Source organism: the organism of the source record quoted next, unplaced genomic scaffold (assembly GCF_019419815.1).
Source record: "Pyrus x bretschneideri cultivar Hongxiangsu unplaced genomic scaffold, Pyrus_bretschneideri_v1 Contig20, whole genome shotgun sequence".
NCBI classification, from domain to species: Eukaryota; Viridiplantae; Streptophyta; class Magnoliopsida; order Rosales; family Rosaceae; genus Pyrus; species Pyrus x bretschneideri.
This window is the reverse complement of record NW_025999502.1, coordinates 6,398,801-6,418,283: the sequence shown is the minus strand read 5'-3', so window position 1 is coordinate 6,418,283 and position 19,483 is coordinate 6,398,801. Positions and strand designations below refer to the sequence as shown.

Below are 19,483 nucleotides of genomic sequence, written 5' to 3'. Positions count from 1 at the left end.
TTGCACGATATATGATGAACGATCACGATCACATGATTTCAAAGATCTTGAGGAAAATGATCCGTTCCTTTTCCCAACGAACGTAACAAGTAAAACGACAAAATCTTCATGTTCGCAGCATCCTGTTAGTCCACGTCGGACGAGTGGGACCCATCCATGAACCTATAAAATGGACCACAGATTTCATTTGGGGTCCCCAAACCACTCTTTTTTGCCCCAACCAAGTGAAGGGAGGAGGAGAGGGAGATTCTACAAATAGAATATGGCCGGAGCAATGGTTAGAATTCCGGTGATTCGCCGGAGCTCCGACGATATTTTTGAATTTCCCGGTACAACTGTAAGTCTAGCCGACATGGTTCTGGGTTTCATTGAGGAAGTCGAGGTGTCGCCGGAGAATACTACCTCCGGCTCCGATGAAGATGACGAGAATTCTTGCAGTGTGGAAGAGAACAAGGCATATTGGGAAGAACAAGACCAACTTCTGCAGGTACTTTTTCAACACGACTTTTTTCTCTTTGTACACCTCCTGTTTAATCATCTCGATTGTTTCCTTTTGATTTATTCAATCTGAACACGTCAAATAAAAGAGGAATATATGAGAAGTTAAAAATGATGTGTAAAATCAGCTTCCTTGATTGATTTCGTAAATATATTCAAATATCAACTTTCGTTCTAATGTATGGTATTTGGAATTGCAGGCAATATTGTGCAAGACCAGTAGTGTTGAATCGAAAATTCGACAAGCCACCAAGGAAGCATTAAGGGAAATAAATTCATCAAGCGCAGAATATTGCGTTTGCGTGAGACCTGTGCCGGAGGTTGCCGGAAATGTTTGCGTACCGAAATATGCAAACGGCTAATTGATTCTGGATACAATTGTGCCATTTGCAAGTCTAAGCGGAGAAGCTCAACAAATGCCCCAGCAGGTAGCCTCAAAAAATCCAGCCTAGCTATTACCTTTCTTGTTTTTCGAATCAGGCACGAACCCAGGATTTTAAAATGGGGTTGGCTGGAAATATATACATGCTAATTGATTTTGTTTTTCTTTCTTAACTATTTACTAAATTAAATATGGTGTTTTTGTGTTAATTAACAGGGGAGCATACTTATTTGGAAGTGCTGGACAAAAGTTCAAAGAGAGGGGAGATTAGGGTTGTAATTGAGCTAAATTTCCGAGCTGAGTTCGAGATGGCAAGAGCTAGCGAAAACTACAACAGATTGATTAGCTGGTTGCCTGAAGTGTTTGTTGGAAAAGCCGATAGACTACGAGCTTTGATCAAGATTTTGTGCTGCGCTGCAAAAACATGTATGAAGGAGAAGAAAATGCACTTGGGACCATGGAGGAAGCACAAGTACGTGCAAGCCAAGTGGTTTGGGACGTTGGAGCGGTCAACGCCAGGGTCGTTGCCTGTCGGATTTTCGCACGGACCGCCGAAGCCTAAGGCCTCGATTTTGACCTTTGATTTGTTGGAGGCGGCTATGCCTGCAGGCTTGCATTGCGCTGGTACTGCAGTTGAAGTTGTGTGAATGATGATGATGCATGAGAAAACGAAAAAAAGTTTTGTACGCGGTTTTGGTGTTATGCTTGCGAGTGAGTATATACATATATGTATATTTATATGTAATGGAGGGAGGTTAATTACTGAGGTTTTTTGCAAAGTGTGGTTCAATTGAACCCCTTGTTTTACTGAGTTAGCCTGCAATTTAATAAACTCTTATTTCCTTGCCTTACACTTTTTTTTTTTTTTTTTCGAAAAAACCACATTCGATACTTTAAAAGTGGTAAAAGTACAAGAAGACCTTAAAAAGTAAGGGAAAATTTGAAGAGTGCTTTTTCGGGTAATATTAAAGGGATTAAATTTATAGACAAAATTTATAAATTAAATGATGTGTCGCTAATAAGGATGAGCATGTTTATCAATGCTTAAGCAACAAACCAATCATCAAATTCCATGTTTTTTAGTTTTTAAAATTTTTTTTATAAATTTAATCTCCCTTTCATTATCCATCTTTTTCATACATACGATTTTATTTACATTATGAGGTAGAAATTGAGCTAAGCCTTATAATAATCAAGGCATAATACTATAAATACTATAAACTGTAGTACTTGATCGTATTTTATTTTAACAAAATATAAACTATAGTTCCCAACTCATATGTATTAAGTCCATCTAAATATCACAGATCCAGGACTGAGGAATTAAACAATATAAAAAAATAAATGAGCTTTTCTCTAGTGCACATAGTGCATCAAAGAAATTTCATAAAATAAACAGGTCACAAAAGCAACAGTAGTAGTAGCTCAAGATAAACAAAGGGAAGCCTGATCCAATACAGACAATTACTCAATAATTAAAAAATAACAGCTAAAAACCCTAATCTCTATCAAGGAAAAGCAACTCGTCGTTACTTGTTTCTCGAGAACGACCACTAAATTGGTCTCCATTTAGACTATCTTTAAAGGAAATATCAAATTATAAGAGTCAAATTACAATTGATGACTGATGTGACAATCTGAAGCTTTATATTAAATTTTGTAATTCTCCAACCGAATTGTCAAATGTTATTTTATTATTTAAATAGAGTTTTAAATGATTGTAATTATTAAAAAAAAATGTTGAAATAAAATTTTTATTGGTTGAAATGTTAGTGGAATAAGAGACCCACTATTAAAATGAATTAAAAATAAATTTAACATTAAATCACTAAAACTTCAAATCTAGTCAGCAGCTAACACTTCAGTTGGAGAGATTTTTGATATCAAATATGCACAATGACATTCCAGCTCTTAGAAACCAAATCGATGGTGGATTAAGAGAGTGGAAAGTTGTCACATTGTGGGTGAAAAAGATTCCTCTTATCATAAATCTTTTACAAGACTACATGAAATTATAAAAATCCAATCCTATGTGTATGAATGCACAATAACCTTTCTTTCAAACTCATTATCCCAAACCACCCCCCCCCCCCAAAAAAAAAAAAAAAAAGTTTCCACCTCTCTTTTGCTAGTACTCTGCCTAACTCTTTTTTGTCAGTTCTGAATTACCCTAATTTTATGTGCACTTTGGTCGTCGCTGCTGTTGCTACAATTTTGACCTGAGAGGCTGTGACAGGGGCCACGTGAGAGGCAACCGTTTAGCCTCCATTTTCTATAATGAGGAATGACAGAGCAAGGACGGGGCCTCCTTACTGGTTCCATTATTTGGTCCAAATCTAGGCACTTAGGAAGGACCGTTCGTTGTGGTTTTAGAATTTTCAATCATGTTTTTTTTCCTAAGGCATACGAATCAAAGAATTAAAAATTTCGGACATGGGGTGCGTTTAGAAAAATTAAAAGAGGTAGAAATTTGAAAAAAAAAAAAAAATATTGCGAGAGCTTCTTTGAGATTTAAATCAAGCTCTCAATAAAAAGCACCAATTTGTTGTAGCAAAGTTCCGCCGCCTTAGGATTTGACGAAATTGTACCAACAAAACAAATTAAACTCCTTTAGTTACGGCCAAAGCCACACGCCTCTTTGGGGGGAGGGGGGAAGGGTTGGCTAATAACCTTCGATCCTAAGTCAGTTTCTCTGAGAAGAAAGGGAGATTTTGAGTGGAATTGCATAAAATCAATTTACAGATAATGAATAAGTGATAGGGTATTCATGGGAGCTAGTGGCCAACCATGGTATGCAGGAATGCCCACATCACATGTTCGCGTCCAATTAACCAAAGTGTGTCATATGTTGGATGCAGTAGGAATGAAAGTGGGCCTTGCCAATTAATGATGACATTTTTGTGAACTATGAATATAAGTGTCAGCTTTGGTATTTTCTAAATTATTTTTGGCTCCACAATAGGGATGACAATTCAAAACGTTAAACCCGATAACCGTGGATAACCGTCCGAATGGAGTGGATTTGGGTATGAAAATTCGGGTAATATTATGGATATGGGAAAAAACCATGAATTTTGTTCAGTTATGGTTTTGGATATAGTTATAAGGGTCTCTAATTCGTATACATCGCCGAATCTGAATTGAATTGTAAGATCCCACATTACCCAAGGGAGTGGATCATGTAAGCCTTATATATATATATATATATATATATATATATATATATATATATTCACATCTCTACCTAGCACAAGGCCTTTTAGGATCTCACTGGGTTCGGGTTCCGTAGGAACTCCAAAGTTAAGCGAGTTCGGGCGAGAGCATTCCCATGATGGGTGGCCCACTGGGAAGTTCTCGTGTGAGTTCTTAGAAACAAAACCGTGAGGGCATGGTTGAGTCCCAAAGCGGACAATATTGTGCTACGGTGAAGTCGAGCTCGGGATATGGTGGGGGCTCGGGCAGGGATGTGACAATTTGGTATTAGAGTCAATCCATAGCCGAAGTATGTCGACAAGGACATTGGGTGTCACATCCCGGCCCGGGCCCTCACCATATCTTGAACTCGACTCCACTGTAACATGATATTGTCCGTTTTGGGCCCTGACCACGCCTTCACGGTTTTGTTTCTGGGAACTCACACGAGAACTTCTCAGTGGGTTACCCATCCTGGGAATGCTCTTGTCCAAACTTGCTTAACTTTGAAGTTCCGATGAACTCCAAAGCCAATGAGCTCCCAAAAGGCCTCGTACTAGGTAAAGATGGGAATATACATATAAGGCTTACAGGATCCACTCTCCTAGGCGATGTGGGATGTTACATCGGGCCCCTAAGGAGGGGTGGATTGTAAGATCCCACATTGCCCAAGGGAGTGGATCCTGTAAGCCTTATATGTATATTCACATCTCTACCTAGCACGAGGCATTTTGGGAGCTCACTAGCTTCGGGTTTCGTAGGAACTCCAAAGTTAAGCGAGTTCGGGCGAGAGCATTCTCATGATGGGTGACCACTGGGAAGTTCTCATGTGAGTTCCTAGAAACAAAATTGTGAGGGCGTGGTCGGGGCCCATAGCAGACAATATCGTGCTACAGTAGAGTCGAGCCAGGGATATGGTAGGGGTCTGGGTCGGGATGTGACAGAAATGGTAAAGGAGAGGTTGTGAAAGAGGCTGCAGGTGATGGATGGGTGTGGTTGGCCTGAAAAAATGGTGAAGGTGATCGGAATCACTCTAGGTCGAACTAGGTTGCTGTGCGGGTGTACGGGTCGAAGGTCGAATTGTATGTGTGAGTGAGTGTGTGTTTGAGTGAACCTATACCATTATTACCATATTCATTATTCACCACATAATATTTAGTATATAATAGAACAATATTCACTGAACCCTATACTATCATAATTATGCACCAAACATCATGCTTATGGAAGATATCAATAGCCAGCGTCATCAATGTTTTATTCAATACTCTTATTTTTATACTCTATCAAATTCATTCATTGTTATGTTTTTGGTTTTTTTTTTTTTTTTTTTTTTTTTTGGTCAAATGATAGATTTTTTTTAGATTAGTCACCCTACACAGTCATGCAATGGCTTAGCACATTTCCACCACTGTGATAGAGGGTCACTTGCATGCTTTTTGTTATTGAACGTGGCTATTTAATGACAAAATTAGTATCTACTAAATTATTATGCGTCAATTGGATGAATATAATTTGATGGATATAACTGTTAACCAATGTGAAATTTGTTACCCGGTGGGTATGGTTATAGACAATTCCCGATAGTTAGTTTGCGGTTATGAATATACATGGTTAATTTTTGTGGTTATGAAAATGAATATATCATTTTTGTTCCCAAACCAAATTGTTGCCATCCTTACTCGTCAATGTTAGCTAAACTAACTTGCTTGGAGCATCCCCAAGGGATGTTGTAAAAGAATTAAAAATCTTTATTAAAAGGCAAACTAAAAAACAAAAAAAAAAATTTAATAAAAAAAAAAAAAAATCTCCAACAGACTCTATAAAAGAATCTTCAATATAGCAAAATGAACAATTACTCCTTAAATTTAATAAGCAACTCTTCATAAGCCAAATATTGAAAATAAAAAGTTAAACAAAAACTAAAATAGAGTTTTTGAGTTTAACAAAACTTAGAGCTTTTGGAGATGCTCTTAAGCAAAATAACTACTAACTTAAGGTTTTGTTTAGCAGCTCGGACTGTACTGACTATTTCAGTCAGATATAATATTTGTACATCGGATGGTTATGACTAAATTAATTAAGTGTTTGGTGTAAAATCAGACTAAAAACCGCCTGTGCAATAATGCATTATATTTATGAAGGGCAATGTCAAAAATTGTAAATGAAATGAAAAATAGAAGAAAAAAATTGATAGTGTTACATCCCGGCCCGGGGAGGATCACTTCCCGGGCCCGCTCCACTACCGTAGTACGATATTGTCCGCTTTGGGCTTACCATTCCCTCACGGTTTTGTTTTTGGGAACTCACGAGCAACTTCCCAGTGGGTCACCCATCATGAGATTGCTCTAGCCCCCTTCTCGCTTAACTTCGGAGTTCCTACCGAACCCGAAGCTAGTGAGCTCCCAAAAGGCCTCGTGCTAGGTAGGAATGGGAATATGCATTTAAGGATCACTCCCCTGGGCGATGTGGGATGTCACAATCCATTCCCTTTAGGGGCCCGACGTCCTCGTCGGCACACACGCGGCCATGGTTAGGCTCTGATACCAAATGTCACAGATAGAATAATCCAAAAAGGGGCACTACCCTTTCTTTGTAGTTAATCCTTTGCAAACAATCCGTTGTCATTGATCTTCTGCACATAACCCAGAAAAGTTATGGGCGACTTGCAGATTGTCGAGTTTCAGATCCTGTGAAGGAAATCGATTAATTGAATTTACATCGTGGTGGGTCGTCGCAACCACAGAAATTGAGCCAAGAAGCTTCATCTTCCAACCCAAATTATTTCACATAATTTAAATTTTGTCTAACCCTAATTAAGTTCACATAATTTAAATTCTGGGGTTCAAAACCTTAATTTTGAAAGGAACTGTAACTTCACCAAAAATTTAGAGCAGAACATAAAGAAGAAGAAGAAGAAATCTTGATGAAGACGACGGCTGAACGACGGCAACGGGAATGAGTATTATGCACGATGTGAGAGAGCGGGACGCGACGGGAGAGAGTGGGAGAACACTGCGTGGTTTTCCTACCCGACTAATAATACAGAGGCTTTGGGTTGGATAATTTAGCAGGTGTATACCGTATAAGGATGTGGGCTCAGTTTAATTAATTCGAGTACTATTTAGTACAAACCTACATCAAACATTTGGTTTCGTACTATTTATCTTATCCGGTTTGCAATACGGCTTGCCAAACGAGACCTAAGAGACACTATTTTAACAACTAAAATTGAGTTGACACGCCTCCAATTTCTCATTGACATCTGTAAGCAAGAGTATGTTGACATGTCTATTACTCCCCCAAGACTCTTCAAAATATGAATTGAAGATCCCACCACCTATCTAAAGTTTTTGATAACTATTTTTATTCTCCGTTTCTTCTGTTGATTTTCTCATGCTAAAGTTTTTTTCCTATGATTGTTTCAAAGAAAAAATAAGTTCGCTTTCCTAACAAATGAAGTATATACAAAAATAAAAGTGATAAAAGAAAGAGTGTCCTTAACAACCCTAATGGATTCTTCTTGACTCACATTCTGTCGTCCTTCTTAATGGAAAGACATTTTTTTTTTTTTTTCCCAATAATGGAAAGACTTCAAAGTCCAAGTCATTTTGTTATTCCGCCGAAATCTGCAGAGTCCCCATGCCATTGCTCTTCTACCATTAATCAAACTTCATCATAAAAAAACACACTGAGTTCGCGACTTTGCGAAGAGAGATTCTCGCAACCGATATATCACTGAAATAGTATATATCATTTCAAGAGTGACACAGCACAAGCAAGAGGGGTACACATTGTTGCAAAGTCACTTTGCGCGATGAAATTTTAAACTTCGTCATGCAAAGTCTTATGCGATGAAATTTTGCGCAACAAAACACACATCATGACGCAAAGTCACTTTACGTAACAAAACTTTAAACTTCATCGCACAAAGTCTTTACAAAAATAAATAAAATAAAAAAGTTATTATTTTTTAAATCTTTGTGCAACATAATCCAAAAATTTCGTCGTCTAAACCAATTTATTTTCGTTTTTTATTTAATTTTATATTATAAATTTTAAAATATAGTTATTTTCATATGTTTTTATTATTTTTTAAAAACTTTGATTGACGAATATCAATATTTCGTCACCTAAACCTTATTTACTTATTTTTTATGTATTTTTATATTGTTAAACTAAATTATTTCTTTATTATTTTCTTTCTGCGACGAATACACATTTGGTCGCCTAAACTTTATTTATTTTAATTTATTTATATATTAAATTATAAAATAAAATTATTTTCTTTTTTATTGTTTATAAAAATTATTTTTATAAATTTTGCGCAACGAACAATATTTCGTCGCACAAAATCAATTTTTTTTAAGACTTTGCGCAACCAATCAGTTGTCACGCAAAACTCAAAAAATTTGGGCAGGCACAAAAAAAGGGATGCGGGAAATTTTTTAAAATTTTTTTAAGACTTTGCGCGACCAATATTTCGTCGTGCAAACTCGTATCTTTCGTTGCGCAAAGTATTTCGGTTTTTAAAACCAAAATAACTCCTCCACAATTTTCCCAATGTCTTTCTTTATTTTCTTACCTCTCCTCTCTCTTTCCCTCTCCCCAAATCTGACCCTCTCTCTCACTCACTCCTCTTACTTAATCTCTCCTCTCGGATTTGGGGTATACCAATTTTAGGGGAGATTATGCTAATTTTTTGTTATTATTTTATGTTGTTTTTTTGGTTATTTGACCATGTTTGTTTTTTTTGTAGGGAATTGTCAAGACTTTGACAGCTAAAGTTGAGGATTAGGATGCTATCGAACCATATCCCCTGCCACTACAACCATAATAGACTTGTATTAGGATTTTAATATTGTACTTTGTTAATTTGTGTGTACATTTTGAATATATTATATATATTGGATAATTTGACCAATATTTTTCATATGTAATTTTATTTTAAATATGTCAATTTAAATTAAAGTAATTAAATAAAATAAAATCATACAATTAAATTAAATTAAAAAAGTAAAAATTTGAAAAATCTTGCGCTACCAAATATTTTGTCTCGCAAACAATTAATATAATTAAATTAATATAAAATAAATAATAAAAAAAAGTCAAAAATCTTGTGCGACAAAATATTTCGTCATGCAAACAATTAATTTCGTTGAGCACAATATTAAATTAATTAATTTAATTAAAAAATAAAAAATCTATACGCGACGAAGATTAATTTTCGTCGCATAAACCCTATTGTCACGAGCTTTGCGCAACGAACCATGTGCGACCAAAATTTCGTAGCGCAAGGTTTTGAGCGACAAAATTGTACTTTGCGCAACAAATTTATTTCGTCGCGCAAAGTGTTTTTTGTAATAGTGGTACGAACGTAAGCCCTTGAAGAACACAATTTCTGGAGTCCACCAGATTTTAGTTGAAAACCCAAAGATTGTTTTGTTTAATTCTGAATTGATGCTTACAAATGAACATTTGTTTAATTCTGAATTGATGCTTACGAATAGTCAAATGGCTTAAATAAATATAATACAATTGTTGGGACAACTCAAAAGACTAATAAAATAAATTCGGATGACAAATGAAAAGTCAAAATTTTTATTACAAACTTAAAACTGCATTTTGAAGGTTGAAACGACCTCGAATGGCCGAAATCTATTGTATATCATGACAAAGTCGTGAGTTTGATTCATGGCATCATTTTCTTTTCGAAAAAGTATCATGAGCCAGAGCTCAGACGCCAAAAAGACAAACTCCCATTGCATCCTTTTGTCTTCCGCGTTCCATCGATTCTTGATTCATTCTGGTTTGTGTCTTCATAATAGATAGAGAGGCAGAGGCAAATGAATATGCACCACATGATGTATAAGAAAAGGCCAAGGGAGCTATAGTTCTCCACTCCACTCCACTCCATCATTGAAAATAAACCATTTACAATGTATTATCATCTTCATCATCATAGACATAGAGATCATGATCAGGTTGTGTCAATGTCAACTGAACCGAATGGATCGAATTTCTGTGAGTAATTTAACCACTTGCATTTCGTGAGTGATGAATTATTGATGATGCTGGCAACAAGAGATATTCGATGGTGATCCTTTTCATTTTTGTTTAAAAATACTCAATTGCTTATTTGACGTGGAGGAGTTATGTACAGAATTTTTTAGACAACTTTTTTATCCTTGTCAAGGGAAAGCATGACCAAAATAGCAATACAAACATGGACAATTTTAGCTGCACAACAGCTAACTAAAAACGTGGAGAATATCATGGTGCCCGTAACAGATAAGAATTGCCACTACTCTTGACAATACCATGCGTGCCTCTATCCTTCACGAATAAGGTATTTTCATGTTATAAATTTAAACAGTTTAAAATTTTAATCATTATTTAAAAATTATATTTATAAAAATAATCATTCAAAATGAAAAATGTGTATTAAATAAATAGGCAGTTCATCATAACATGTTACTTTATGTTATCTACACTTACGTTATGTTTCATACATTTAGATGACTGAAAAAAAATCTGAGTCAAATGATTTTTTTTTTTTTTTGTAAAGATGATCTTCAAAGAAAGATACAAAAACAACAACAATATATGTAAAATAATTCTTAGATACTCAAAAGATGAGGAGAAATTCTACCTTAAAATACTTCATAAGCGTTCCACATAAATTCATATTTGTGTCAAACCAATAATATTGTAAATTATTATGTGAAGCTCGTCTATGTTGTAAATAAATTAAAAAAAATTATGTAATCAATAATCAATTATAATAAATAAATAAAAAAATTTATATTATTTTTCACCCATTTTCATAATATATTTTACAGTCAATGACAAAATATCTCATATTTTCTTAAAGATGACAAAATATATCGTATTTTACTAATAGTTTTTCAAAAAATAAATTTTATAAAATAAATTATAATATAAAAACACAAAGTTTTATGTACCTTCAAGAAACTTTTTGAAGAAAAAAATCTTCCTCATCATTTAAGTTTAGCAACAAAAACAATCATATCACAACCACCTTAAAATAGGCTTATGGGGGAAAAGGGGGGGGGGGGGGGGGTGGGGTGGTTCTTTTTCAAAAGAAATGCAAGATGCTAATAAAGCCACGTGACAACATTACAATAGAAAATTCAAACCTGACGGCTGGCTTTCTGACTTTCTTGGAAAAGTAACAGTGCTCACTGACCCTACTCTTTCATTTCCTATTGGAACATCATTACAATATACAGAGGACAGACTTGTCATCTTTCTTTTCCATTTTTAAGTTTGGGATCAAATGCAACCTTATATTTTATCTCTAAAACATTGTAATGTTATGTCATGCACAAACTTACAAAACTTACAAGTTCATTGTAATGTCATATATGCCTTACAATTTTCGTCAAATTTATAATTAGTTGATGATGTGGCAATGTGAAATTTTTTTCGTTACTTGATGACGCGGAGAATATAAATGCATGACATATTACAATGTAGTCATAAGTTTGTGTGCGACGTTTAAAAGATGAGACATGAGGTTGCAATTACATATAAACTTGAGATTACAAACTGTAATATACCATATGTATAAATACATACCATGATCACACCTATACCAACCACCTATCTACCTTTTCCAATTATAAGAGAGAGTAGCAGCGCTAACTGGAAGTTGTTTCATGGGAATCTCTGTGGCCAACTTGCCAGAGAAAGTTCAATGAATAACAACCAAGCAAGTAAATCTTCTTCAACCAAAGTTGAAAGGAGGGTTGTAGAGAAGAACAGGAGAAATCATTTGAAACTTCTTTACTCCAAGCTCTACTCTCTTCTCCCTAACCAAAATCCTAAGGTCTTTCTCTCCCTCTCTCTCTCTCTCTCTGACACTATCATTGTCGGAATGAGAATCTGAGCCATTGATTCATGGCTAATGTTAAATGTGATGTTTGATGTTATGCAGGAGCCACTGAGTGTGAACGAACAAATAGATGAGGCCATCAACTACATAAAAAGCAAAGAGTCGAAGCTGCAGAAAGCAAAGGAGAAGAAAGAGAGCTTAACGGGCACTAGAAAAAGATCAAATGCTACAGCATTCGTAAACGTTGAGAGCATGGAACCGAAAACCTTAAACATTGAGAGCGTAAGGAGCACAAAAGCACCCCAAATCCAAATCCATGAGACAGGTTCCACAGTTGAGGTAGTACTGACTAGTGGCTTAGACAATCATCAGTTCATCTTCTACGAAATTATTCGTATACTTGACGAAGAACAGGCGGACGTCGTGTATGCTAGCTTTTCAACTTTGGGAGACACTATATTTCATGTAGTACGCGCAGAGGTATGGAAAATTAACCGAATTTTTCTCCCTTTGTTTCTCAAGAAAATATATTTGATATGATTCAGTACTTTTGGATCTTCATTTGGAGTACTAATTTGGCTTTCATTTCATGTAGATGGACAAGTCTATGTTGGATTTTGGGGCTGCTAGAATAACTGAAAAGCTTAATAGATTTGTGAATGGATCCATCAGCGACCAAGAATTACGGCAAGATTGCTCTTGGGACTTCAAATTCGAGCCTGCGGCAATAATAGGGGATCAGGTCTGAGAAGTAATCCACAAACAAATAAATCAATCGTATTTCCCCGGTGACCTATGGACATTGAACAAAACTATAAAATGGGGTCGTTTTTTATGCAATGATGTTAGGGGAGTGAGATTTCAGCTAAATCATATGAATATATGATGTGCCAGCTTAATATGCGGTTATTAGTTAGTTATAACATTAGATAGATTTGTATTATAAATAATCAAATTAAGGGTGAATATTTTTCACTGTTACAGAGTGAATACCCAAAATTACTCTCTTGCGAATGCATAGCTCCACCATAATAGAATGCGACCTTGAAATTTTTTTCAACGTGTCGGGAACAAATTTCTGTATATCAAGTATCATAATACATATAATTAATTTTTTTAAGTATCAAACCACTTATCTTATAACACAATGTACCGAAATATATTCTCGACACATTTAAAAATCTATCTTGACGTTGTTTAAGAGAAAGACGAATAACGGTTTTGAGACCAGTACTACCAATAATTAATAACGATGATTTTTATTAATTTGGCAAAAATAATAATAGTAATAGGACGTGAAATTTAGCGAAGTGAATACTAGGTAGTAATATTTTGCATTCGGTAAGAAAGTATTATTGAAGAAACTGAGAGAAATATCTTTCTGAAATATTACCCTTTCATTACACAACTGAAATAATTACATGAGATGGTATATATAGGCATACCAGAAATAACAACTCTAACTAACATGTACACATAGCACATTACAATTAGGTAATTAAAAACAGAATGTATGTCATGATTTGGCATCCTCATCTTTACACCCCCTCAAGCTGAGCTGGGAACAAGTTGGAGTTCCAAGGGATAGCTTGGATTGAAGAAGAAGGAACCGGTTCTTGGTCAAAGACTTGGTGTGAATATCAGCAATTTGGTCCTCAGTACACACATACTGAACTTGCAGCAGATTAGCAAGAACCAACTCTCTAATGTAATGATAATCTATCTCAACGTGCTTTGTTCGAGCATGAAAGACAGGATTGGAAGCAAGAGAGATGGCAGAGATGTTATCACACCAGATTGTAGGTTTGGAGGATAAAGGGAAACCAAAATCATGAAACACCTTACAGATCCAGGTAATTTCAGCTGCAGTATGGGCCAGAGATCGATATTCAGCTTCAGTGGAGGATCGAGCCACTGTAGGCTGCTTCTTAGCGCTCCAGCTGATTAAGTTGGTGCCAAGATAGACACAAAAACCACTGGTGGAACGACGATCGAATAAACAACCAGCCCAATCTGCATCAGAAAAAGCAGAAAGATGAAGAGAACCTCTTTGAAACCATAAACCATGATCAGAGGTGCCTTTGAGAAATCGGAGAATCCTTTTTGCAGCTTGCAGATGAACGTCAGTGGGATTATGCATGAACTGGCAGACTTGATTGACAGCAAAAGAGATATCAGGCCTAGTCCAAGTTAAATACTGTAAGGCACCAACTAGGGATCGATATGCAGTAGGATTGGAGAGAGGAATGCCACTGTGATCCAGTTTAGTAGTGCCAAGAGGAGTACAACATGGCTTGGCACCGTCCATTTTAGATTTCTGAAGCAAATCTAGAAGATATTTGCTTTGATGAAGAAATAAGCCCTTTGATGAGCGTTGAACTTCCAATCCCAAAAAATAATGAAGGGGACCTAAGTCCTTGACAGGAAACAGAGAACCAAGGTGCTGAATAACCTGCTGGCACACTGCCGGATTAGGACCACTGATCAATATGTCATCCACATAAACCAATACAATAACGAGGGAAGGAACCTTGAGAACAAAGAGAGATGCATCAGAGCAGGATTGAGTGAAACCAAAGGACTTGAGAGCGTGAAAGAGTTTATCAAACCATGCCCGAGGAGCCTGTTTAAGGCCATAGAGAGACTTATGAAGTTTACACACATGATTTGGCAGATGAGAATCAGTAAAACCAGGAGGTTGTTGCATAAACACCTCTTCTTGTAAGTCACCATGAAGAAAAGCATTACTGATGTCAATCTGATTGAGAAACCAATTGTACTGAACTGCAACAGTTAACAGAATTCGAATAGTGACCGGTTTAGCGACAGGGCTAAAGGTTTCTTGATAGTCCAGACCGTGTTGTTGGTGAAAGCCCTTGGCAACCAATCGGGCCTTGTATCGTTCAACAGAACCATCAGGCCGCTTCTTAATGCGAAACACCCATTTGCAACCAACCACATTTTGAGAAGGAGAAGAAGGAACTAAGGACCAAGTGCCAGTAGCTTGGAGAGCATTAAATTCATTTTGCATAGCTAATCGCCAGTCACTGTGCTTGGAAGCTTGAGTATAAGTAGTGGGAATATAATCAAGAGTGGATGGTAAAGGGTGTTTAGTAGCAGAATAAGCTTTAGGGCGAAAAATACCATTCTTGGATCTAGTAACCATGGGATGATGGTTAGAAGCAGCTACAGAAGAGGAAGGATCAATAGAATGATCAGGAGATGGAGAAGGGGAGGGTGAGGAAATATGGGAAACAACAGGGGAAGGAGGTGGAGGAGCAGGAGAAGGCGAAGAGGAAGAAAGAGGGAAGTGAAGATCAATGACAGGAGAAGCAGGGTCAGGTGAGGGGAAGCACTGGGAAATAGAAGTGTGTGAAAAGGGAAAGACGGTCTCATTGAACAAGACATGCCGGGATATGTATACCCGGTTGGTGAGAGGATCCAAGCATCTGTAGCCCTTGTGTTGTAGACTGTAGCCAAGGAAAACACATTCCTTACTTTTACCATCCAACTTAGAAGAGACATAGGGCTTTAACCAAGGATAGCAACTGCAGCCGAAGATCTTAAGGCGAGTATAATCGGGGGCAGTATGAAATAGCAACTCCCACGGAGAAGAAAGAAGACCAGATATGGGCAATCGATTGATCAAATAGAGAGCAGTAGAGATAGCCTCAACCCAATATTGTTGAGGAACATGAGATGCAACTAAAAGAGTGCGAGCGGTCTCTACAAGATGCCTGTGTTTCCGTTCGACACAACCATTCTGCTCAGGAGTGTGTGGGCAACTCAGTTGGTGAGAAATGCCATGTAATTGAAGGAAAGCTTGCAAAGAAGAATTAACAAATTCACCCCCTGAATCTGAACGAATAGCCTTGATTTTATTTCCAACAGAATTTTCTACATATGTTTTGAAGGCTACAAATGTAGAATACACCTCAGATTTTGCTTTTAATGGAAAAAACCAGCTATACTTAGTATGATCATCTACGATCAACAGATAATAGCGAAAACTACTAACTGAAAGGACAGGAGCAGGGCCCCAAACATCACAATGAAGTAGTGCCAAGCTGTGGGATGCAGAGGAACTTGCAGCCTTGAAAGGAAGCTTGTGGTGTTTAGCTATAGCACAATCTGAGCAGAAAAAATCAACTGAAGAAGTACCATGGAGAGCAAGTTTATTCCGAGCTAGAACCTTGCGAAAAATAGGAGAAGAAGGATGGCCCAACCGACTGTGCCATATCCTGACTGGAGCTTTAATACTGACGAAAGCTGAGGCAGAGAGTGAAGGAGAAACAGTACCAGAGAAAGAACGATGAGAGGACTGCAGAGGATAGAAACCGTCTTCAACTGAACCCCGCAAAAGCGTCTTCCCCGTAGAACGATCCTTAACAACGGATCCAGTAGAATCAAGAGTTAATGAACAAGAATTGTCTCGGAGAAATTGAAAGGCAGACAACAAATTGTGCTTCATGTGAGGTACATGAAGAACATTGTTCAGTTTAAAGGAAGTAGCAGGTGTACAGAATGTAGAGGAACCAACATTAGAAATGGACAAACCTTTACCATCACCTATGTATACTTTGTCTTCACCATTGTAGGGAGTAGGAGAGTGAATATTGGAGATGTCATTGGTGATGTGCGAGGTAGCTCCAGAATCAATCAACCAAGTAGGAGGAGACTTGGCACTGGAACGAGCACACATCGCTTGGAGCTTGGAAGGAGGAATTCGACCAGAAATCTCCGGATTCATACGATCATAACAATCAAGGGCGTCATGACTGGAATTGCCACAGATTTGACAAGGGGCTCGAGGACCAGAAGAAGAGCCTCGAGAGGGAGCAACAGTATTGGGGCGATTGTAGGTATTGGAGAAATTGTTGCCACGATAATGACCGCGATGACCACGATTATTGGAGAAGCGATTTGGCTTTCCACGATTCGAATTATACCGAAAAGAATGCTGCAGGGGTTGATTCTGAAATACATACGCCTGAGGCGGGGTGGGAAGTAATGGGGGCTGAGTTTTGACCGATAAGGCATGAAACGGTTCAATAAGATTGGAAGAGGCAGCTTTCTTGCGACGAATCATAGAGAGTTCTTTGGTGAGTAACAAGCCGTGCAATTCATCCAACGATGTCGAGGATAAGCGAAGCATGATGGAATCCGTGAAAGACTCAAACTCATCAGGAAGCCCAGCAAGAGTGGCTGCAATGAGATCGCGATCAGAGATTGGGGCTCCAGCAGCAGTGAGAGAATCTGAGATTTCTTTGAGCTCTTGCAAGTAATCAGACATGGATTGTGATCCTTTTTGAATGCTTTGAAGACGTGATCGAAGCTGATGAACATGCGCATCAGAAATACCCCCAAATCGTTGCTCAAGTTTGAGCCAGAGATCACGAGATGACGAAACACCAACGGTGAACGGAATCACCTCCTCAGATAAGGTGGAATTGAACCAGATCAGGAGGTTTTGATCTTTCTCATACCAAACTTCAAACGCCGGATTCAGAGTGCGATCAGGCATAAGTGGTGACGGACAAGGTTCGGTACCATCAACTATACCAAGAAGACGATAGCGCCGAAGAATTGGAGCAAAAAGAGCACACCATGGGAGGTAATTGGACCGCTTGAGCTTGATTGGCACCATACTACCAATATTTTGGATTGTGAGAGAGGTATAAGGAGAGGAATTAGGGTTTGAAAAGGGATTAGGGTTTGGAATGGGAACCGACTCAGAAGGAGAAGCAGTCGCAGACGGAGATGCCATGGAAATCAAGAAACTAGATCAATGATCGAAGATCGGAATGACAAACGCAGCAAGAAATGCGATCGAATCGGGTAGAAATCAGAGAAGGAGAGCGGAAGAGAAGAGGATCGAGAAAAGCCGTGAGGCAATTGGCGATGAAACCATGAAGAAACTGAGAGAAATATCTTTCTGAAATATTACCCTTTCATTACACAACTGAAATAATTACATGAGATGGTATATATAGGCATACCAGAAATAACAACTCTAACTAACATGTACACATAGCACATTACAATTAGGTAATTAAAAACAGAATGTATGTCATGATTTGGCATCCTCATCTTTAATTATATCAGAGTTCTACATTTCCTCTCCATGATGTTAAAGCATTTTATTGGCAAGGATGCATCGTATTAGAATCCTATATTATATTGGACAATTAGGAATGATCATTTATTTCAAATTTTAATATATTTTTTTTCAAGTGTTTCTAATATTTTTAGCTATTTTTCATAAAAAATAAAAACAATTGAGATCGATAGGTTGAATTACCGTTCACATCAGAAGGCCAAAAAATGTCCCATGGCAAATACCGTTGTATTCCAACTTTTAATTTGACCCCTCTGGCATTTCACACGTCTAACGTCATCCTTCCACAGCTGGCCTTGGGGCTCAAATTGCCATGGCAAAAACCATGGCTGCCAGTTGCCAACACTCGCATGTGTGTTGGAGTGTTCTGTCATCTCGGAGTGATTTGTCATCTTGCCATATCTAGAAACAACGGGTGGAAGTGCTCGAATATGTGAGGTCTAAATTGCCGTGGGGCTAAAACTGTCATGGCAAAAATCATGGCTGCCAATTACCAACACTCACGTGTTTGGAGTGTTCCATCATCTTGGAGTGTTTTGTCATCTTGCCATATCTAGACACAATGGGTGGAAGTGCTCATGGACTAGAATTCTCTTCTATTCTCCTTCTATTTCCTTTTATCCTCTTCTTTTACTATATTTATTTTGTCTTTTTTCTTTCTAAGAAGAAAATTAATATAAGATGTTGAAGTGGTTGAATTGTAATCGTTCAAATAGGAAGAGAGAGAAGGAGAGCAACGACAAAACAATCCGCTTAGGGCGTGTTTACCAAACCGGAATGAAAGTGTAGGAAACGAAATTGCACGAATTCCAAGTTATTCCAACGTTTACCAAACCGTAAGGAATCAACATTCACGTGGGACCCACCCAAAATCCGGAATACAATTCCTTAAATTCTCGGAATTGGATTCTCGAATTGGAGGTGGGAATTGAGTTCCTGGAAATAGATTCATCAGGGATCCAAGTTTTCTACCAATATTATCCTCATGCTTTTTTGGTAAACCCAAATACCCCTCACAATTTCACCTCCTTAGTTCCATGATCAGTATATAGACCCATCTCTCTTCTCCCCGATCCCAATCCCACAAATTCCTAACGGAGGAGCTTCAACTCCAATGAAATCCCAACCCCATTCTCCTTGCCTTGTTGCCACAGACTAGCAGACTATCCAAAACCCATGCATGAACTCACAAAGAGAGGAAAAAATGTGTGGCGTGGCTGCATGGTCATCTAAGAACATGGGGAGGGTTGTGATAAAGGTGCTTTTTTGGTTATTTATATTTTATATAAATTTGTTAATTATTTATTTTGCTAAATAGTTCTGGTTTCATGTAGCTAATTGTATATTATGAGCATATGTGGTTATCAAAATTAACCATTAATTACCATATAAAAATATTATTTATAACAAGGGTAGTTTAATAATCAAATAGGTT

The 19,483-nt window shown here is 37.4% G+C and overlaps 1 non-coding gene and 1 pseudogene across 1 annotated transcript; both read left to right on the top strand.

The window, feature by feature from the left end:
* Positions 1 to 210: 210 nt before the first annotated feature.
* Positions 211 to 1,731, top strand: LOC103928837. The gene is made up of 3 exons (XR_007258327.1): positions 211 to 487; positions 699 to 926; positions 1,097 to 1,731. It is a non-coding gene; the product is annotated as an uncharacterized LOC103928837 (transcript).
* A 10,008-nt stretch (positions 1,732 to 11,739) lies between these two features.
* Positions 11,740 to 12,911, top strand: LOC103928839 (annotated as a pseudogene).
* The last annotated feature ends 6,572 nt before the right edge of the window (positions 12,912 to 19,483 follow it).